The sequence below is a fragment of the Protopterus annectens genome, chromosome 3.part0 (assembly GCF_019279795.1).
Source record: "Protopterus annectens isolate FY-2018-M chromosome 3.part0, PAN1.0, whole genome shotgun sequence".
Lineage (NCBI taxonomy): Eukaryota > Metazoa > Chordata > Ceratodontiformes > Protopteridae > Protopterus > Protopterus annectens.
Genome location: NC_056731.1, coordinates 1,049,274,233 through 1,049,298,776, shown reverse-complemented (window position 1 = coordinate 1,049,298,776; position 24,544 = coordinate 1,049,274,233).

Sequence of the window (24,544 nt, the reverse complement as noted above, 5' to 3'; positions counted from 1 at the left end):
TCATCTCTACACTTCAATTTGACTCCGGACAAGTTTCTACGGAGTTATAGTTCAGTGTAACGTCTGAATAGACTCAATCTGTGATTAGCCTTTGGCTTGGACTGTATATTGCCTGGTTTGATCCTGAGCGGTAATTTTTTATACATTTACATGATAGAATGTATCCATTTTGAAATTGACAAGTGTTTCCTTGATGTCAGCAGGTGTTCTGGACCTGCAGGTATCATGGAAACTTGCTGACCATTGCGTAGCATGCTGCAAGATGGAAATCAAAAGATGTAACAATGTATCCTTTTTGAAATTGACAATGTCTGCTTGTTGTCTTGGTCATTAGGCCATACATTTGCTAAGGTAAGCAACATGCAAGTGTGACAGGCAGAGCTAAACATGTATTATTCTTCTAAGAAGTGTTTATTAGGCTTCAACATTCAAAGATAATTGTAGGACTTGAACCTTGATCTAAAGATACTATATACTATGTGTTTCATTGAATCTCCCAGGTATGCTATGCATACAAGTCATTCACAAGGTAATTTATGCAGTCTTTATCATGCAAGTAACTTAACATTACATTTAATGTATTTATCCATTTTCCCATGTTTGCCCAAAGCCACACACTATACAAGTATTAATATTATAAAAATAAATTACAAAATGCATTTTAATACATGTTAGTACATAACTCTAGATTTGAACTGTGAGACTACTGAAACTACAAAATACAGGAAGGGTGCCTTATCACTCTTTCCCCCAGAAACAGCTTTGCAGCAGGAATGAAAATCATTGTGCATAAGCAAGTCCCATTTCCATCACAGAATTATACAGACATATAACACTTATTACACTCTCGGTTGTTTGTACAAGTGTTACATATTTAGTACAATGAAGGATCATACAACCATTTATGAGTATTGTTTGCACCAATGCAGTTCATGCTTCTCTTATCTGTGCTGTACTCATAGGCATGCAGTCTATAGGGCATTTTGTATCATTGTCCTTAAAATGTATAACAACATTACATAACAGTAAAATATTTTTTTATTAAAAGAAGGAGAGTTTGGTTATTTGCACAGGAACTGAGAAATGTATGCAGTTCCTTCCATGTCAAAGATTGCTACTATTACTTCTACACTTTGTAAGTCTATTCTGACTGACGCACCCACTGCAGGTATGGAGTCTGATTTGTTGCTGTGTATTCCTTCTCCCTCCCACTAATCATTCACAGTAGCAATCATTTAGCAACAAACACTGAGGCAGTACCTACACTTGTTTACATCTGCGACAAGAAACCAAACATTTGGGATTCAGCAGTTCTAATCAGTGTATACCTCATCTTTCCCATGCTCAGAGGCTTGAATCTACACCATAAGAAGGTAGTGGCATAGCTAGGGAACTTGAAAGTTGAAAAGACTTGTATGTTTATAGAACACAGAGGATTGATATTTCTTTTGATTTTATCTGCACAGAAGGCTTCTGATGTTGCTAAGATACACTTCCATTTTTCAAGTACATGCTTGATTTGTTAACGTGTTACAAAGAAAATTCTTATGTATATATGCATTAGGAGATTAAACTGTTATCTTTATGTGTAATTATACATCACTCTTGACGTAAGCATTTTTAGCATGTATTGACTTTCACAGATAGATAGCCTTATTAACTGTCATTACAAGTGTTACTGTTAAAACGGGTTACCTTACAGTCTTCTTTCTTATTCCATGAAAGTATAAAGGGGTCTACTTTATTCCCGCAAAAGCCGAATCGGTCGAATACAATTTGCACGACACATAACGAGCAAAACGCGAGTACATCGAATGCACTAAACCACGAAAGTGGAACTATCGAATTTGCATAGTTGGCCTGTCTGCAGAATAGCTCCATAAGGTAAGTGTGTGATAGTTACGGACCTTAGGGTTAGGGTGTGGGTTAAGGTAAGTGCATAGATAGGTAATGCATGTAAGGTTTAGTGTAGGGTTTTGTTAAGTGGATGCGTGTGGAATATTTAGTTTGTTTGGGTATAGCTCAGTAGGGTAAGTGTGCAGTAGTTACGGACCTTAGGGTTAGTGAGGGGGTTAAGGATAGTGCATAGAGAGTTGTGCCTGTAGGGTTTAGTGTAGGGTTAGAAGTATGGTTTTGGTGCTTTACTTTAGTGTTAGAAGTCGGGTCCTGGTTAGTGTGTGCATGTGTTGTGGTTTTTTACTGTGTTTCAGTAGGTAATATGTTGCGGGTGGTGAGGTTGGCCAACTATGATAGATCGAGATTTCGAAATTTGTGATTTAGTGCGTTTGACGTATTCACGTTTCACTCGTTATGGTTCGCACGAGTTGTATTTGACCGATTCGGCTTTCGTGAGAATAAAGTAGACCCAGTATAAAGCACTATATTGTCAATAATACAGGGATGTTATGCTTCTAAGATGACAAATAGACACCGACAGGTTGTGCTGGCCAGAATGAGAGGTAACTAGCAATCATATTCAACTGACTCGTGCGCTAAATGTGTACACATTTTTGTGAGAATTGTGTTGAAAGCATTTATAATAAGGGCATTATGTGTTGTTCCTTGGATTATACAAACTGTCATTTTCCTCTTGTTTTGGGTGTGGGATAACCAAGTACTATTTGTGTGTTGCCATAGCAAAAGTTGGGTTTCAATAGTTATGCTCTTGCAATTGTGTAGTCATTCTGTTATTTCTGTGGTAAATAATACAGTAATCCATTGGTATTCCTTGTTTTGGTCTAAACATTGGTTTGTATGTGAGTGTGATATGTTACAAACACAACAACCTTATATCACATATCTTATATTTAGTTGCACCAGCAGACAAATGGTAAGCAAGGATCTGCCATTCATTTGTGTTCTTAGACATTTCTTCTTATAGTCCATGTTCACCACTTACCTTGGTAATCCAGCAGTTACAGATGTTTTACCTTGGATGCTGAGTCTGTGTGATGCTAGCAGGACATGGCCATTACATGGGTAAGCAACCATTGTGAATGTTGTCTGGTATCAATGTTATTGTATGTATGTGCACAGGATGCAGGTTTTGCCCCCTTAGGTGGTCAGCATGTGTGCTATCTGTCACCTCTTGGCCCGTGTGAGGGCATATTGTGCATGCCTACATCTACCTACAACCACAGTGGCTGCTTGTTTCCCCTTTAACTCCTCACCTGGTGTGTTGCTGTGATGACCTTGCTAGTGGTCTTGTGATGTGTGGATTTTTCCTTTGGTGTTCCTGCTGTGGCTGTTTTCTCAGACTAATATTGTGAAGGATAGCACAGACAGTGAAAATTTCAGCACAAGTATGGGGACTGTACTGCAGGACTCCCCCTGATGTATTTACCCACCAGAACTCTGACTTCAGCAATCCAAACACATGCTCTGTGATATTTCTTGTTCAAGCATTTGCCTTATTATGTGTGTGCGTGTGTGTGTGTGTGTGTGTGTGTGTGTGTGTGTGTGTGTGTGTGTGTGTGTGTGTGTGTGTGTATGTGTGTATCCCCCAGTAAATGACTCTGTGCAATATTACCCCTGGAAAACCTGTGATACAGTTGGGAGTTGTGCCAGATATGTGAGTCAAGGTAACTGCTAGGGTTGCCAACACACACATTTAGGATGATTCCCTTATCATTACATGCAGCCTAGAAGTCAATGGAGTAAAATCACTTTCTGTTTATGTACACCCTTTCCTTTTCTCTGGCTGTGCTTTGATCTCAATGTGCATGGATTCTATGACACCAAGGACTTCAAAGAAGTGGGCTACAAGGTAAAAATCCTGCATAGTTGCCGCTCTGTCCTCAGGTGTATGGGAAACTTTATATAATCACTGGCATGTTGTAACACACCGCATAGGAACTGATGTAGGATGTTGGATGCTGATGCCTGTGATAAGCCCCAGCACATCATCTGTTGGCCTCTGAAAGGTTCCTGCAGCTAATATTCTAAGTGCTACACATACCTTAGTCGTTATCATTCCCCTTGGTTTGCCCTTGTTCTCAGTTGTGGATGACTCAAATGTCCACCTCATTCAGACCATGGAAAGTTAAATAGGGTGTAAACACCCATCTCCTTCTTATCAGTGGTCTATTAGCAGCAGCATAGACATGGGCCTGTTGCATGTACACATGCATAAGAGGAACTGCAGCCCATAACATTGTTTTTGTGTACAGAAGTTTCCAAGTCTTTATTCCAATAGCTTTTGGAATTTGCAGGGAAAACCTACACTGAGTGTACATGATTGCTTTATAGCTTGTTGAATAGCTCCTCCAAGTTGGCTTGGTTGATTAGTATGCAGTTTAGCTGCTTATACATTAATTAGCATGTTACAATGTTTACCATGTTTGTGTGGCTCTACATACCATGTACAGCCAATTACTGAATGCAAAACAGCTCGCTATCATGTGTGTGTTGTGGTGCAATGTGCATATAGTTTTACCAGGCCATGTAGTCTTTACTGAATCTGAGCCAACATCTATTAATATTAATAATAATGCTATCTGTCTATGTATATGTGTGTGCAAGTGCATGCTTGTGTGTGTAAATCCATGACCCTGTCCATGAAGAATGTGGTATAAGCCTGCCTTTACCCTTGCTCTCATCAACTAACATACTTTATCATCTCTTCAAGTGATCCAATAATTGCTAATTAAAATTTTCAGACTTGTTGAATACATTGCTATTCTGTGCAATTACTTTTTAACAAAATTCTTGCTTATTTTACAGCTTATGACTAAGCTAAAAATGTAAAATATAAATCTATATATAATGAATGTAATTATAACAATAAATTACTATGTTAATCAACAGGAACATAAAGCATGATGCATTGAAAAATCAAATACACAAATAAATAAACATTACATCAAATGCTGTCAAAATGCTATTTATATTCCATTAAGAATGCAGGGCACTTAAGGAACCCATTAAAGTATAGAAGAATAAAATAATTTAGAGCTTCCAAGAAAGAATATTCCAAGGATGTGGTGCTTGATAAGTGAAGGCATGATGATCAGCCTACTGAAGCTACACCCTTGAAATTACCAGTAACTAGTAGCTGCCAGAATCCACAACATAAGTGGGACAATGTTGCACAATTAATGTTTTCAGGTGGTGTTAAGATATTGTGCAAGGCTAATTAAGTCAAGAGGAGACATTTGTGGATAATATATAATTGAGTAGGTAGTCAGTATGGAGTCTAATTGGTGTAATATGTTGCTGACACAAAGTGCTGGTAACACTCGTCAGTAATTGGTGATATCCTTAGACAAATGTTTGATCATTTCATAATTAAAAGCTTGACCTATCGTATCTATCTCTATCTATATACGTATACATACATATATATGTGTATATATAGGTCCATATCAGATGGACGAAAGCTCAGTTAACTGATGACCAGATCAATGAGACAACTTCGCCGACAGGATGAATCCCGACAATGGGACGTCAATGTATTATGGAAAGGAATACATTCCCATTTCCATAATCAATTCAAAAACCACATTGAAACATGTATAGCAGGGGGGAAAGCCCCCTGCACACCCACACCCCCTTTACTTAAATATACCAACTCCAAGATTGCACTACAGTGAGGGAATGGGACTAACTCCTAGTCTGCACTGCTCAATGTTGTCGGGGATTCTTCCTTTCGGCAAAGTCGTCTCATTGATGCGGTCATCAGTTAACTGAGCTTCCGTCCATCTAACATGGACCCATACATATATATATATATATATATATATATATATATATATATATATATTTTTTTTTTTATAGAAATATATATGCGTAGGGTAGATCGATACTGATATAAATGTATATATATATATATATATATATATATATATATATATATATATATATAGGGAGAGAGAGAGTACTGACCCATTGTTTTTTATTCAGATCATCTTTCCCCATCTTTGTGCATATATTATGGCAGCTTGAAAAATGTAGGAATTATTATCATTCAGTGGCTACCCTGTACCTAGTCCTCAAATTGAAACAAATGGTAAAATGAGTTAATTTCTGATATGGAGGTAACTTCAAATGCGATGCATCATCAGCTGTTTGCAATCTACTAAACATTCAATTAAAAATATTAATTGCAAAGAGATTTTTGAAGCAAAGCCATCCATCAGTAACAAAAAAGCCCTCATATTCATGCTTTAGAAGTAATATCAAACATGAAAACTTTACTTTTTGTGCTTTCTAAAAGGTGATTTAAAACAAAATAAATCATTTCATTTTATCAGATTCAGAGGTATAAGCTTAAAGAAGGAACTATGCAGTGAGACAATTTATTTAAAGGAGATATGTTTAGGTTAATACGTGGGCAAAATAATTCTAGAAAGTGGATATGGAATTACTTCTGCTTTTTGAAATGCAACATTTTCAGTATTCAGCATGTTCTGGGTCTATTAAAAGCATAAGAGTCCTATGCACACAAATACCACTGCCTTACAGTCAGGCACTCAGGCATCTTGTAACTTCCATGGCTGGCCACTTGAGTTCAGTTCTGAGTACATGTTCAAGCATTGTCCAGCAGCCACAGAGACAGAGAGAGAGAGAAGCAGATGTATCTTGCCTGAATACAATAACCACGTTTATGACTGGGTGGGGGAGGGGTTCAAACAGCAATCAGTAGTGGGATTTTGGTTTGATGAGGTAGGGAGCTTTAGGTTTAGGGAAGTGTAGGGGTTAGGAAGATATCATGAACATTAGATTTAGGGAGCAAAACGGGAGTTTTAGTTTTATAGATTGTGAGTTTGAGTTAAGGGTGAGAGAGTGGAGTTTTAGGTTTAGGGAGTGATCGTGGAGTTTAGGGTTAGGGAGGAGAGTGTCATGGTTAGGGAACAGATGGAAGTTTTATTGTTAGATTAAGGATTCCGGTAGGGCAATGCAGTTAACTAGGGTTGGATGGTAGGAAGATTAGGTTAATTAAATAAGATCAGGCTAGTGATGGTTAAAGCACTGGCCAGTTAGAGCAACTGGTACTGTGTAAGTGTTTCTCAAGCCACTAGCAAGTGAACCATTGTAGTAGGCCTGCATATACCAATGCAATGATTTATTTTAGCTCTGTGTGTTTATTATCTCTAAGGCATGTACATGACAACATTATAAACTGAATAGCAAACTGGTTATCCAGTTAAAGACTCTGCCTTGGAGGACGTGAAGCATATTTATATCCAACACTGCATATCAGTGGTACTACTATTTTACTATACAAATATAGCTGAGTTAGAATAGATTTGGAGAAATTATAAATAAAATCCAAGTTAGGAAAAACAAAATGAACAGATGAAATATGTAGTACAAAATCATTATGAGAGAGTTAAATGCCACTTCAAAATATAAAATAGGACTTAGTCATCCTTTTGAGTACATTGCTTATGGAGAACAACAGTACTAATTCTCAAAAACATCAGAAGACCACTAATGCAATATTCAAATCACTTTCATGGAGTATATTATGCTGGTATTGTTGTTCATTAAGAATAGATAACGCTCTAAGAAAATAGTCTTCTAACATGAATAATATTTAACACCATTTCAGATTGCAGCTTATAGAACAGTCACTTTTGTTATGTCTGCATTATTAGCCTGCACAGTTAAAGTCTATAATCAACACAGGAGCATTTCATTAATGGTATCTTGTAAGTAAAACATCAAACAAGCTCAAACATTTTCTCTAGCAGTGTTGATTGTTGCTTTAACAAAAATGCGCACATCTTAGTCTACCATAAAAAAATTAGAAATTTTGGAAGGTTAATTTATGCGCATTGAGTCCTGTTGTGTAAGGCTATTATGCAATGGAAATATTTACCAAAGCCCTGTGTGATACACTGAAATTCCTAATCAAAAAGACATACAGAGACACACAGATGGAAGTGATCCAACTCCAAACACACACAAACACACACACACACACACCAAAAGGTGTTGAAGCATACCTCTCAACCATAACACATTTCTCATAATTTACTGTTACTGAGGGCAAAATAATGGGGTGCAATGAATTTCTGAGTGGACCCTTCAATTGCTGATTTCTTTTTTTTATTTTGTTTACAATTTTAAAGTATGGCTGACATCAACACATCATGACCAGCGTACCCACAATGTCATCAAAGTGCAAGGACGTGTGTGATGCCATCAGCTTTGTGAGGTAGTGCCAGGTTGCTTGTTGGACTTTCAGAGAACCAGAAGATTTCAAAAAATAAAAAAAATTTCAGTTGTTGGGGAAAAAGCAGAAGACATCTTCCTAGAAATTCAGTGCAGTAACTTGCACTATGCAAAATAATGGGGAATGTATGCTCCACATATTATTCAGTGCTTTATGTTTGTATATTGTACAAAACTAAGTGCATGACAAGAGATTATACATGGCTCAGCTAAGTGAAGGCCAATTACAGCTATGAGAATGGTGTATTGGCACTGGTTTAGGAGTGGGGAGGAGGCTGTTTGTTAATGTGGGTGTGCAAGCAAAATGGCAACTAGTAACTGTAAGTAGGTGTGGATTTTTTGCTTCTTTTAGTCAAACTGTGGTTGATGGATTTGCCTGTTTCAGTACAGTGACTTGACTTAACTGTGAGGGTCTTAAATTTGGTATTTTTTCTTGCTATAATTGCACATGGTGTTTTACTTATGTCAAATGTGCTTGTTCATTTTAACTTGGTTTATTTTTTATTTTAAGTTTAGACTGAAAGGTTCTTTCTGCAGCTTTCAAACATTATTGGAGGTGTGGGTACAACTGTTATTCATAAAATTAAATGTCTTGTTTAGTAAACTTTTCCAAATCCTTATTTTTGGGATCTTAAACAATTTTATGTTTGCTCATGCAATTTTAATCATTTCTTTTTTTTTAAACTTGAGTGCATAATTCCACTTTCACTGTAGAAATAAGTAGGAGTGAGTAGGAGCAGTTTCTGAAACATTTGGCGACTGGTTGGGGGCATGAGGTGCTGGATTTTTAGTGTAACTTTTATGTAGAGGTGGGATTTATTGGCTTCTTCCTGCCTAAATGGTATTGTTGGTTGACTAGCTCAAGTTTGTGGACTTCCTTAATGAGGTATTGCATTGAGGGAGGGCTGAGAATTTAAGGGTTCCTTTTTGGTAGCAGTTTTAATTAGTGGAGTGGCACCTCCAATAATGCTGCTTCGTTTTTTACAAACTGTCTGAATACATAGTGTATGTTGGAATACCAGGGAACAATTGCACCAAAGGGGGAAGGAATTCTAAACTCTAGGCAAGTTCTACTATTGCAGGGAAAGGTTCCATTCTGGTAAACCATGTGCCTTAATTTCACTGTATAAAGTAGACTAAAGTGTTTTTTTCTCATTATTATCATTTGTCTGGGGAGGGAATGGATGTGATTAAATAGCAATTTAGCCCTGGCAAACACTGGATATTGTGCTTTGGTACAAGAAGTGTGGAGTTAAATCTGATGGTTCTAATTTGTGCACACGGTGACATTCCTGCCATATTCTGTCATGTGTACATAGGTGAGGGGTAGCATTTTTTTCTAAATTAGATTATGAAAAAGGAGCTGAACTAATGTTCTGACGAAAGTTTAGCTGAAACACTGCTAACCTGAAGGGGGATTCATTCAGTCATGTCTAAATTATAAGAATACTTGGGTAACTTTTTGTGTTTTAAAACTTTCCAAAAAGAACCATGGTGACTGCTATAGACTAGATGCAGTTTATATAATTGTTCTGGTGGTGTTCCTTTCTTTAGTTTGGAGTAAAATGTTTATATAATTCAGCAAGTTTATTTTGGTGCACTTCTACAGTGTCTTACCATTTTTATGATAAACATTTCCAATCATTCAATGTCTATCTGGCAAATTTTATATAGTTAAGATGTAATTGCTGGCTTAATATTTGAGTAAACGTAGTCTATCAATCACAAGTTTATGTGAATTACTCAGTTGAACTGTGTCTCTTCCTTAAAAATAAGCTGGAATTCTGTGACATTTGTGCAAGTAAATGTTGCTTCTCCCTCAGTAGTGTTGCAAAATGTGTCCATTTTATTTTTATTTCTGTGGCTATGAAGTTCACTTGCACTATTGGTGAAACTGGTTTCACATTTGGAAGCTTTAAAATTGCCATGGTTTCACATTTGGATGTTTTAAAATTGTTACCCATAAGCAGTTGACTGGCCTGACAAACAGTGGTGGGTCACATTTAAACAGATTGATCAGGTTGTTACCACTTTTTTTCCCAGTTGTAGCTTGAAACCTCTTCTTGGTGTGTTGTATTTACACAGATTAATGCTCTTGTTTTTAGATGTAACTGTGGAGAATGACTAGCCCAAAATCTGTTTCAGCCATTGCTTGGGCCACATGGGGTGATCAGTGCAGATTTTTGCCTCATACCATATCCCACAATTCCATTGGGGGTTACATAGTTATGTATGCAAATTTAATGTTAATCAGTGTCCAGATTTTTGGCCAGTTGTACCTACTTTTCATGGGCATTTGTCTAGATTTTTCATGTTTCCAGGTTGAGAGGTATATGCTAAAGTACATTTCTTCTCATGGAATTTAAATACAAATTAGAAATGAAAGAAACGTCATGCCAGGATGCAGACCAACATGTATCCAGGTATAAATGACAACACTAATATTAAGTATTGTTTAAATAAACAAAGGCTTAAAAATAAACAGTTTACTATATATATATATATATATATATATATATATATATATATTTTTTTTTTTTTTTGTATAATATATATTTTTATTTCTGCATGTATTCTAGCATGTTTTTCTTTCTTTTTGAGATATTTAAATCATGTGACTTTCAATTATGTGATTATTCTATGATTTCTTTTATTTATTTAAGGAAAATGCATTGTTTAGAGTTCACTATGTTGAAGTCCTGTTCTATATGTTGGACATAATAGGTTCATAGGTTCATAGGTTTATACTAGGCTATCTGCCCTAAGGCATTTATAAGCCTAGCCCAAAGTTTTGTTGCTTACGCCACCCCTTATATGAAAAAATACTGTGCCCATTAGTTTGTTGTGCCTCTGTCCAGCAGTGACACAGAGATGATTCCCGGGGTAAACCTACGATCTCCCATCCACAGGTCAAGATTTCTCTTGAACAGAGCCAGCGAGGTGCTCTGCCTCACATGGACCGGGATTTTATTCCACAGCATAGGGAGTCTCTGAGTGATAAATCTATCCCTCCAGCACGTCCTATTTATATCCGTGCTAAGGTTTAAGTCACTTGCTCTAGTGGTTTTGGTGGATTTGGATTTTTTGAGGTGGATCATGTCCATTAATTCCAGGTTGGACATGGCCTTGTATGTCAGGCACATGTCACCTCTGAGCAGATGGTATGCGACTGAATAGAGCTGGAGTTTCTTCAATCTGGCAGCATATGACAGATTTTGGAGTCCCTTTATCCTTTTGGTGAGGAACTTTGGGGTCTCTCCAATTGCTGCAGATGTCGGGTGAGATACATCCCGAATGGGGCATTGTACTCGATCATTGGTCTGATAAGTGAAGAGTACAGGGGAACAATGACCTCACTAGATCTGGATGTGAATCCCTTCATGATCAGGTGGGCAATGTCGAAGGTCTTTCTAACCACTTTAGCAATGTGAGTGTCAAAAGAAAGGCCACTGTCAACCTGGGTCCCCAGGTCCCTGATAACCTCTTCTGTGCTTAGTGGATTGCCACCTATATGGTAGCTTGGGGTTACCATGTTTTTCCCGAAGGGTATGACTATACATTTTTTGGCGTTTAACTTCAGGCCATGGCTCTGGCACCAGCTATCTGTTTCCGTGAGTCCCTTCTGAAGGATATCCGTGTCCAATGCACTTTCCACTATGGCGCCCAGTTTGCAGTCGTCTGCAAACTTTGTCAGCCAAAGTCCTCCCATGTTGGCCTGTTCTTCTGAGAAGTAGATGCCGAACAAAAGGGTCCAAGGACCGAGCCCTGTGGGACACCACTTGTAACCGGCTTGGAGTCTGACATAGCGCCAGCAACTCTAACCCTGTGGGTTCTGTCCTTAAGCCAGTTTTCAACCCATCTTGTGACATATGGGTTTACATTTAAGCTGGTAAGTTTTTCTACAATACCCGAGTGGGGTATTGTGTCGAAAGCCTTTGCAAGGTCAAGGTAGGCTGTATGGACTGCCTTTCCCTCATCAATGGCCTTGGTGACTGTTTCGAAGAAGTCGACCAAGTTCAAAAGGCATGATCTGCCCTTGACGAAGCCAAACTGGGTCGGGTCCAATGTCTGCAAGTCCCCTATATCTTTGTTTATGAGCTCCATTATGATCCTCTCCATAGCTTTGAAGACTAGACTTGTTAAGCTTATGGGGCGGTAATTACCAGGGTCCGTAGAGGCACCGCCTTTGTGGAGTGAGACCACAGGTCTGTACGCCACTCCTTGGGCACGTATCCTGTGGTAAGGCTGAGATTAAACAGCTGCCTTATGTGCGGGTTTAATTTCTCATTTAGCTCGTGTAGCACACAGCCGGGGACACCATCCGGTCCCATTGATGCTGTGTTTTTAGCTTTAGAGAGAGCAGCTTTCACCTGCGCATTTGAGATGTCTGGGAGGCTACACTCCGCTGGGATAGTTATCTCTCCTATAGGGGGGGAGAGGAGGGTGAAGTTTGCACTGAACCTGTCTGCCAGTATGTTGGCAATGTCTGTGGGTTCAGTGATTTTTGTATCATTTTGGACTAATTCTGAGCATATCTGGGAGTTTCCACCCAGGTTCCTAACATAGCTGAAAAAGGCCTTATGATTGTCCTTTGAATCCATGGCAATTTTTCTCTCAAAATTGGCCTTAGTTGATTTTATGAGTGCTCGTATTTTTTTACTAATAATGATCAGGGGTGACTTCCCTTTTATGGATTTTGTTCTATCATGTAATAGCTTTCTCCTCTTATTGTAAAGTTTGTTAATGGCTGGGGTCCACCAGACTGGACGTTTGCCCTTTGTGGAAAGAGTCTTGGTTTTATTTGGGATTGCCTGATCCATGCAGTCCTGGAGGTGTTCATAGAAGGCATTTGTAAGGGCTTCCGCAGCTTGGGTTGTGGTTTCCACTGGCTCAGGGGCCTTGAAGGATACCACACCAGTCTTGAGTAGTGTGAAGTTTGCTTTAGAGAAGTTCTTCACTGTGGTCTTTTTGTTGGGGTTGGGGGCGGATGTGGATTTCCAGTGAGATTAGTTTATGATCAGATCTCACCAATGAGGGATATACTTCCGGTGTGGAGCATTTTGTCCCCATGTTTGTGATAATGAGATCTAGTATATTTTCTTCTCTCATGGGAACAGTGACTAGCTGTTCCATGGCATTTGAATTTATGAACTCCAGGAACTGTTGGGCTAGAAAGTTAGGGCTTGAGTAATGTTTCCAGTCTATATTCGGGTAGTTGAAGTCACCCAATATGATGGTGTTTGGAGATACATTTATACCCTCCAGTGTCTTCAGGAAGGATGTGTGGGGTTCCTGAGTTTGTGAGGGTGACCTGTAGCATGCTACAATTTGTAGAGCAGTATTGCCTATGGTTAGTTGCACCTGGATGGTTTCCGAAGCTTCGTGCGTTGCCACCAACCTGGAGGTGTGGGTATCCTTTATGAATATGGATACACCCCCTCCTTTTGTGGTGTGGTCTGGGTTTTGGGGCCGGGACGCATGATATGAGGTAAAACCTAATAGTGCCAAGGTGCTCTCAGGAGCCTTGAACCAGGTTTCAGTTACAGCACAGACATCGATGTTCTCCATACTGAGAAGGGCCTCGAGTGCGTGCATTTTGAGATTTAGACTTCTGGCATTGAGCAGCATTACCCTCAGTTTCTTCCCATTTTTGTTTTCTAGGGTGGTAGGTTTAGAATTTGAGCCTTGCCTAAAAAAGGCACTATGGGGGTGGCAAGAGCCTTAGCCAATATCCCGAATCCCAGGGGTGACAGGTGCAAGCCGTCCCTTGTGAAGCAGCGTGGCTTGTCAAGCATGTCATCCCAGGCAGACAGACACTGGATCCCCTTTGAATGACACCAGACATTAAGCCAATTGTTAAAGCTGATCATCTTGTCTCTATATTGTGGCATCATACTTGGTGAAGGAAGGATACTGCTCAGGGTCAGGGTCATACCTGCCTGGGCTACATAATCAGAGAGCTCCTCTATGTCTCTTTTCATGTAGTCCAGGGAGGTACGTCTCAGGTCGTTCACACCAGCATGGACAATGACTGTGTCATATTTGTACTTGCCGTGGAGTGACCTGAGTGCTTGTGTTATGTGGCGGATTCTAGCGCCCGATAGGCAGCTTACTGTGACCCTCTCCTTGTTCAGCCTGGTGAGTGGGACGTCAGTGTGTCTGACTATGGAGTCACCTATGACAAGTATGTTTGGTGTTGTATTTGGCCTTAAGGGCTGTGACTGCTTTGCACACTGATTTTGTGGTTTATGTGTTGCTTGTGGGGTGTCTTGAGGTAGCAGTTGTTTGGGTGTCTGCTTTGGAGGCCTCTGCTGTTTAGGTAAATTTTTACGCAGAGCCTCCGAGTATGTCTTTGTGTGTTTATGTGTTTGATTCAGTGGTGTGGTAGCATTATGTGAGGCTGGTTTTGTGGTGTGTGTAGTTGCCTTCTCCTCCTGTCTGGTCTTGCCATTCCTGAGTTGAGAGAGCTCAGCTTCCAGTTTGGCTAAACAGCTGCATCTCTCACAAGTATTTGTGTTATGTGGGAGGAGGAGAGGGTTGTCTGTGTACATGAGGCAGTTATAACATTGCCTCAAGATTCCCAGATTCACCAGCTGGACCGGAGAGGAGATTGACAACTGACCTTTGGACATGCTAGAATAATATTGGGAATTCCTTAATAATTGAAAACAAGGGCCAGTGGGGAGTGAGGGTGTAGTGCTTTTAATTTTTAGTGCTGACTTATATAATTGCTTTAGTGAGCAAGTGCCAGGTAACTTGAGTGCAATGTGTTACAAGTAACTAAATGCAAAAATGACAAATAGTAACTTTCTTTAAAGTGAAACAAGGAAATAAGTACAGTAAGCAATGCAGATATCACTAGTGATCCACAGAAGTGCTGAGAAGCCGCATATTAGGTGGAATTAGCGTTCCAGGGAAATAACAAGCAAACAAACAACAAGCATATAAACAAAGCTAGATTCAGCAGGCCTGGATCTAGTCTATGCTACAGCAAACAAGGTGTACCAATTTCAATAAGATACAGTTCAAATATTCAGGCACTATAAACCTTTAACCAGAAATTCCCAGCTCAGAAGGGCAGAGTCCAGCCTCTTCTCCCACAAGAGTGCAGACCATGAACCTTCTTAATGTAAAATAACTGGCCTGAAGCCCAAGTGCTTAAACCAGAACTAATACACTTGGACACTGGGCTCTCAATCAGCAGTTCCCAACTTAGAAGGATGAAAGCTACCTGTCCTGCCACCACAGTGCTTGCCACAAACCTTCCTAATGTAAAACAACTGGTCTGAAGCCCAAGTGCTTAATCCAAAAGACTTAGAATGATAGCTACACTTTAATCAAGTTACAACCAAGCAGTAAAAATACAATTGAATACTTTAGAAAATGTCTGGATTAGTGCTCAAGTTACACAAACAAAGCTAGATCCAGCAGGCCCGAATCCAGTCTATGCCACAGCAAACAAGGTGCACCAACTTCAGTAAGAAGCAGTTCAGATATGCATGCACTATAAGCCTTTAACCAGAAATTCCCAGTTCAGAAGGGCAGAGTCCAGCCTCTCCTCCCACAAGAGTGCAGACCATGAACCCTCTTAATGTAAAATAACTGGCCTGAAAGCCCCAGTGCTTAAACCAGAATTAATACACTTTTAGAATAACAGACACTGAGCTCTCAATCAGCAGTTCCCAACCTAGAAGGATGTAAGCTACCTGTTCTGCCACTACAGTGCAGATCACAAACCCTCTCAGTGCAATACAACTTGTCCGAAGCCCAAGTGTTTAAACCAATAGGCTTAGAATGAGTTACACCAAGCAGTAATAAATACAATTGAGTATTTTTAAGATGATGCAAAAGTAAAATGAAGTAGGTAGAAACACAAGTACAGTAAAAGCAGATGATTTTTTTTTTAATCTGAACAAATGCTGATATCAAAGAAACAGATTTGAGTGCTGAAACTAGAAAACTGGCTAGTTATAAGAAAAAAAACAAGCTAGAAGGCTTCCCTCAAACACAGAAGGGCTTGGGGGCTAAGAAGCCTACAAATAGTCTATACCACTTAACAGGAAAGGCAGGAAATAAGCTTATTTTTTTTGTCTGTTTCCCAGATGCTCTCTTTGTACACAGTAGGAGTGCCTGAAATCAAAATATGATCTCACTGCACTCAGTTGAGTGAGCAAATGAGATGGGCCCAGAGGCAGGCTGAGGGGCGGGCAGTTTCAAGGCCACTAAGATTAACACCAAAACAAAAACAGGGAAGGTGGGTGGGAATAACTGAAGAGCAGAGTTAAAATTGCCAGTTCAGTTAATATTCCTACAACACAGTTTAAATCAAATTAAATGCTGTATTTTTTTAAAAAAAAGTGCAGATAAAGGTACTTAAATTCTCTTATATGTCCAGTTGAATATAACCAAGTTCTTAGCCGGCCAAAGCTGAGGTTTTTAAGCAGAAAATATTTCACACTGTACCACTTAAATAGGCAAGGACAGGAAATCAAAGAATGTGGCTACCCCCACACCTGTAATTACTAGCAAATAACAAAATTCAGCAAACACTAACTTCAGTTCAAGTTACTGAAGAGCAGAGTTAAAACTGCCAGTTCAGTTAATATTCCTACAACACAGTTTAAATTAAATTAAATGCTGTATTTTTTAAAAAAAGTGCAGATAAAGGTACTTAAATTCTCTTATACGTCCAGTTGAATATAACCAAGTTCTTAGCCGGCCAAAGCTGAGGTTTTTAAGCAGAAAATATTTCACACTGTACCACTTTAATAGGCAAGGACAGGAAATCAAAGAATGTGGCTACCCCCACACCTGTAATTACTAGCAAATGACAAAATTCAGCAAACACTAACTTCAGTTCAAGTTACTGAAGAGCAGAGTTAAAACTGCCAGTTCAGTTAATATTCCTACAACACAGTTTAAATCAAATTAAATGCTGTATTTTTTTAAAAAAGTGCAGATAAAGGTACTTAAATTCTCTTATACATCCAGTTGAATATAACCAAGTTCTTAGCCGGCCAAAGCTGAGGTTTTTAAGCAGAAAATATTTCACACTGTACCACTTAAATAGGCAAGGACAGGAAATCAAAGAATGTGGCTACCCCCACACCTGTAATTACTAGCAAATAACAAAATTCAGCAAACACTAACTTCAGTTCAAGTTACTGAAGAGCAGAGTTAAAACTGCCAGTTCAGTTAATATTCCTACAACACAGTTTAAAACAAATTAAATGCTGTATTTTTTAAAAAAAGTGCAGATAAAGGTACTTAAATTCTCTTATACGTCCAGTTGAATATAACCAAGTTCTTAGCGGCCAAAGCTGAGGTTTTTAAGCAGAAAATATTTCACACTATACCGCTTAAATAGGCAAGGACAGGAAATCAAAGAATGTGGCTACCCCCACACCTGTAATTACTAGCAAATAACAAAATTCAGCAAACACTAACTTCAGTTCAAGTTACTGAAGAGCAGAGTTAAAACTGCCAGTTCAGTTAATATTCCTACAACACAGTTTAAATCAAATTAAATGCTGTATTTTTTTTTTTAAAAAAGTGCAAATAAAGGTACTTAAATTCTCTTATACGTCCAGTTGAATATAACCAAGTTCTTAGCCGGCCAAAGCTGAGGTTTTTAAGCAGAAAATATTTCACACTGTACAACTTAAATAGGCAAGGACAGGAAATCAAAGAATGTGGCTACCCACACACCTGTAATTACTAGCAAATAACAAAATTCAGCAAACACTAACTTCAGTTCAAGTTACTGAAGAGCAGAGTTAAAACTGCCAGTTCAGTTAATATTCCTACAACACAGTTTAAATCAAATTAAATGCTGTATTTTTTAAAAAAAAAGTGCAGATAAAGGTACTTAAATTCTCTTATACGTCCAGTTGAATATAACCAAGTTCTTAGCCGGCCAAAGCTGAGGTTTTAAGCAGAAAATATTTCACACTGTACCACTTAAATAGGCAAGGACAGGAAATCAAAGAATGTGGCTATCCCCACACCTGTAATTACTAGCAAATAACAAAATTCAGCAAACACTAACTTCAGTTCAAGTTACTGAAGAGCAGAGTTAAAACTGCCAGTTCAGTTAATATTCCTACAACACAGTTTAAATCAAATTAAATGCTGTATTTTTTTTAAAAAAGTGCAGATAAAGGTACTTAAATTCTCTTATACGTCCAGTTGAATATAACCAAGTTCTTAGCCAGCCAAAGCTGAGGTTTTTAAGCAGAAAATATTTCACACTGTACCACTTAAATAGGCAAGGACAGGAAATCAAAGAATGTGGCTACCCCCACACCTGTAATTACTAGCAAATAACAAAATTCAGCAAACACTAACTTCAGTTCAAGTTACTGAAGAGCAGAGTTAAAACTGCCAGTTCAGTTAATATTCCTACAACACAGTTTAAATCAAATTAAATGCTGTGTGCAGAAAAAGGTACTTAAATTCTCTTATACGTCCAGTTGAATATAACCAAGTTCTTAGCCAGCCAAAGCTGAGGTTTTAAGCAGAAAATATTTCACACTGTACCACTTAAATAGGCAAGGACAGGAAATCAAAGAATGTGGCTACCCCCACACCTGTAATTACTAGCAAATAACAAAATTCAGCAAACACTAACTTCAGTTCAAGTTACTGAAGAGCAGAGTTAAAACTGCCAGTTCAGTTAATATTCCTGCAACACAGTTTAAATCAAATTAAATGCTGTATTTTTTTAAAAAGTGCAGATAAAGGTACTTAAATTCTCTTATACGTCCAGTTGAATATAACCAAGTTCTTAGCCAGCCAAAGCTGAGGTTTTAAGCAGAAAATATTTCACACTGTACCACTTAAATAGGCAAGGACAGGAAATCAAAGAATGTGGCTACCCCCACACCTGTAATTACTAGCAAATAAGAAAATTCAGCAAACACTAACTTCAGTTCAAGTTACTGAAGAGCAGAGTTAAAACTGCCAGTTCAGTTAATATTCCTACAACACAGTTTAAATCAAATTAAATGCTGTATTTTCTTTTAAAAAAAGTGCAGATAAAGTTACTTAAATTCTCTTATACGTCCAGTTGAATATAACCAAGTTCTTAGCCAGCCAAAGCTGAGGTTTTAAGCAGAAAATATTTCACACTGTACCACTTAAATAGGCAAGGACAGGAAATCAAAGAATGTGGCTACCCCCACACCTGTAATTACTAGCAAATAACAAAATTCAGCAAACACTAACTTCAGTTCAAGTTACTGAAGAGCAGGGTTAAAACTGCCAGTTCAGTTAATATTCCTACAACACAGTTTAAATCAAATTAAATGCTGTATTTTCTTAAAAAGTGCAGATAAAGGTACTTAAATTCTCTTATACGTCCAGTTGAATATAACCAAGTTCTTAGCCGGCCAAAGCTGAGGTTTTAAGCAGAAAATATTTCACACTGTACCATTTAAATAGGCAAGGACAGGAAATCAAAGAATGTGGCTACCCCCACACCTGTAATTACTATCAAATAACAAAATTCAGCAAACACTAACTTCAGTTCAAGTTACTGAAGAGCAGAGTTAAAACTGCCAGTTCAGTTAATATTCCTACAACACAGTTTAAATCAAATTAAATGCTGTATTTTTTTTTAAAAAGTGCAGATAAAGGTACTTAAATTCTCTTATTCGTCCAGTTGAATATAACCAAGTTCTTAGCCGGCCAAAGCTGAGGTTTTGAAGCAGAAAATATTTCACACTGTACCACTTAAATAGGCAAGGACAGGAAATCAAAGAATGTGGCTATCCCCACACCTGTAATTACTAGAAAATAACAAAATTCAGCAAACACTAACTTCAGTTCAAGTTACTGAAGAGCAGAGTTAAAACTGCCAGTTCAGTTAATATTCCTACAACACAGTTTAAATCAAATTAAATGCTGTATTTTTTTTAAAAAAAAGTGCAGATAGAGGTACTTAAATTCTCTTATACATCCAGTTGAATATAACCAAGTTCTTAGCCGGCCAAAGCTGAGGTTTTTAAGCCGAAAATATTTCACACTGTACCACTTAAATAGGCAAGGACAGGAAATCAAAGAATGTGGCTACCCCCACACCTGTAATTACTAGCAAATAACACAATTCAGCAAACACTAACTTCAGTTCAAGTTACTGAAGAGCAGAGTTAAAGCTGCCAGTTCAGTTAATATTCCTAAAACACAGTTTAAATCAAATTAAATGCTGTATTTTTTTAAAAAAAGTGCAGATAAAGGTACTTAAATTCTCTTATACGTCCAGTTGAATATAACCAAGTTCTTAGCCAGCCAAAGCTGAGGTTTTTAAGCAGAAAATATTTCACACTGTACCACTTAAATAGGGAAGGACAGGAAATCAAAGAATGTGGCTACCCCCACACCTGTAATTACTAGCAAATAACAAAATTCAGCAAACACTAACTTCAGTTCAAGTTACTGAAGAGCAGAGTTAAAACTGCCAGTTCAGTTAATTTTCCTGCAACACAGTTTAAATCAAATTAAATGCGTATTTTTTTTTTAAATAAGTGCATATAAAGGTACTTAAATTCTCTTATACGTCCAGTTGAATATAACCAAGTTCTTAGCCAGCCAAAGCTGAGGATTTTAAGCAGAAAATATTTCACACTGTACCACTTAAATAGGCAAGTACAGGAAATCAAAGAATGTGGCTACCTCCACACCTGTAATTACTAGCAAATAACAAAATTCAGCAAGCACTAACTTCAGTTCAAGTTACTGAAGAGCAGAGTTAAAACTGCCAGTTCAGTTAATATTCCTACAACACAGTTTAAATCAAATTAAATGCTGTATTTAAAAAAAAGTGCAGATAAAGGTACTTAAATTCTCTTATACGTCCAGTTGAATATAACCAAGTTCTTAGCTGGCCAAAGCTGAGGTTTTTAAGCAGAAAATATTTCACACTGTACCACTTAAATAGGCAAGGACAGGAAATCAAAGAATGTGGCTACTCCCACACCTGTAATTACTAGCAAATAACAAAATTCAGCAAACATTAACTTCAGTTCAAGTTACTGAAGAGCAGAGTTAAAACTGCCAGTTCAGTTAATATTCTTACAACACAGTTTAAATCAAATTAAATGCTGTATTTTTTTTAAAAAGTCCAGATAAAGGTACTTAAATTCTCTTTTACGTCCAGTTGAATATAACCAAGTTCTTAGCCGGCCAAAGCTGAGGTTTTTAAGCAGAAAATATTTCACACTGTACCATTTAAATAGGCAAGGACAGGAAATCAAAGACTGTGGCTACCCCCACACCTGTAATTACTATCAAATAACAAAATTCAGCAAACACTAACTTCAGTTCAAGTTACTGAAGAGCAGAGTTAAAACTGCCAGTTCAGTTAATATTCCTACAACACAGTTTAAATCAAATTAAATGCTGTATTTTTTTTTTAAAAAAGTGCAGATAAAGGTACTTAAATTCTCTTATACGTCTAGTTGAATATAACCAAGTTCTTAGCCAAGTGATAAATTCTGTCAGAATAAATGTACTCCAACTCCTTTCATTGTCATTGGTCTTTTTTTGAAATTGAGATTCCTGTGCAGTAGGTAAAACCATACCTCCCTCTGTAACCACAGTACTCCACAGAGAGAATCTGCATGGAAATTCTTCCCAATATGCATTATACAAACACTATACAGACTGCATATTAGCTGGTCCCAGTGAGTTAACTGATATTATCAGAACTGTTGAACTATAGCTGTTGTAGTTCTTGTAAACGTTCTAGTTCTGAGATACTGCACAGACTATATACCTTTCCTGGAATGTCCTAGAAAAGAAGTTAAACTTCTGTATAACATTACATTACTTATGAATGAATTCTAATTATGGATGAATTCTGGAAATGCCTGAGATATTTTTTTATTAAACTTAGCTTGGCAATTATTATTGTAAGAAATATAAAGGCAAGAAGAGTGCAGATATATTTCCATTAATTGTATGTTGAGATAGATTAATTTTTTGCTCTTCATTTTGTACAGAATGCTTCAAAAACTGCAGAGGCAAATCCACTTAATCGAAATTATTCAGATAAAAGCCTGCTCCATTACAAAGAAGGATGGATTTCTGACTGTGACCCAGGAAATACAGACTCAGGCACCATGCTCGATCACCAGATACATTAGTATCGGGGTTAAAAATCTGATAGGTCTAATACAACAAACTTCTGGTAGTAATGTGAGCATTTTGCACCGGCATGCACTCTGCATCCTATTTGCTAGCCCTTATAGAATGATTACTCTCTTTCTGTCTATTCATTTTACTAAATGTATCCTAAGCAGGCTACAGAAGACCAGCAATGAGCCTTCGTAAACATTTTTAATGGATGCATCCTCATGATCTAGACCTAAAGCACCCTCATGATCTAGACCTGAAGCACAGTCACTCTCCAAAGAATGTGTAGTATATTATGCCAGATCAAGACCTCAAAATGGCAGTTTCTTTTTCAGCAATCCCTCAGATATTGTACTTGCAATGGTTGACATAATAAAAGCTTAAACAAATACTCCTTGTTATCTGCAGACTGCAGAATCTGAAAGTGTGGCTGCCCCTCTAACAAGGCATTTCAGAAGGTTTGCACTAACACCTAGGGCTTCATGTTGTCCATTATACCCTCAATTAAACATTGACACTTTGAGCCACATAATTACCTGTTTACTCATTATATAAATGTCCTCATTTGTTAACCATTGCTGCACCACTCCACACTTATTTCTTAGTGACTCACCTACTTTAAATGCCCCATAATAAGACAGAGTACTAGCATCATCAATGTACTAGTAAAACCAAGTTGGAAAACAGCGACAAACAACAGCAAATGCCCTCGAGCCAAGGACCAACAGTATTGCTTTAACGTTCTTTATTCAAGACAAAACGTTTTCACCCCTGCTATGCAGTAGGCTTCATCAGAAACAACGAAGTAAAAGAGATTTTAGCACACTTTTAAATAGTGCAAACATGATGTCATTTCCTTAGAAACAGTGTAGCCAAGTGAAAACAAACAAGAGGAAGTTATTCACTCTGGAAATACCAAAAAATAAAACTTCTTAACATTAAAAATACAATGCATCAAAAAGCATAACAAAGCAAATAACATTGTATATTTATGTATCATTCATGTTACATAAAAACATAAAAAATATATAAAAGTAAAAAGTGTAAAATACTTTCCAAATGAATTTGGAAAGAACGTACTATCTCTGGTAACTTTTATATCTAAGTATTGAAGAGATATTACAAGATTCATTAAGGCCAGGGAAAGAGTAGGCATCCACCCCAATTTGCCACTCTAATTCCCTGGTCTCCAAAAATAATGACTGAGGTCCGCCTCTAGGGCCCAAAGTGACATGTTCAATTCCCATGAATTCGAAACTATGTCCTATATTATTGACAATGTGTTTAGACAAAGCGTTGTCAGTTTTTTTATTTTTTATTGCATAACAGTGTTGGTAAATTCGGTCACTAAACTTGCGATCAGTTTTCCCTATGTAAAAACAGGGGCAGCACACACAAAAGGCAGCATAAACAATTGATTTTGTGTTACAATTAATTTTTGAATGGATAGTATATTTCCTATTCCTAATTGTAAATGAGCTACCAGTTCTCAAATATTTGCATCTATTGCAAAAACCACAAGGAGCATTTCCAACCTGTCTAGTAGTTGGCATGCAATGAGTAGTACTACACACTACACAAATTTTAGTCAAGAAGTCCTTTCTTAAAAAAATTTCCAACCTGTCCTGTATGTCTGAATATTTTCCCAATCTGTTGATAAGCCTACTAACTTCCAAGTGTTTGCTGAAGTCAGACAACATTTGAGCCTAGAAAGCAAAGCTTAACATTGACACTTGAATTCTTATGGCTCTCAAAGCATCCCCAATCCCCAGATCTACACCAAATATCATAGTACAAAGCAGATGCCAGGGGCTCTAACTTAATGCCTAAGATTGTAATCAGGATTTCAATACTCTGACAGCAACATCATAGGCTTTACTAAGAGCTCAAGTCAGCATGCTAAATTCCCAGACCTCATTCTTGAAACCAGTGTTAGTAACCTCTATTACTGAAATCAGGAAATGTTGTTGCCTAATTTATTAACTTCCTTGATAATAACATGTTGGAAAAGGCATGTTAAACTTCATAATTAATGTTCTTATCAAAGCCTGCGTGTTCTCTCTCTCTGTCTCTCTCTGTCCTCCTCTCTCCCTCTGTATTTGCAGTATTTTCTTCAAAACAACGAGAAAAACACCCTGGTTATAAGAGAAAGTATTTTCTTTTTTGTCAAAAATCACTCACCCAGACCACTGAATCTGTTCAACTAGGTAGAAGCTCCCAGAACTGAATATGC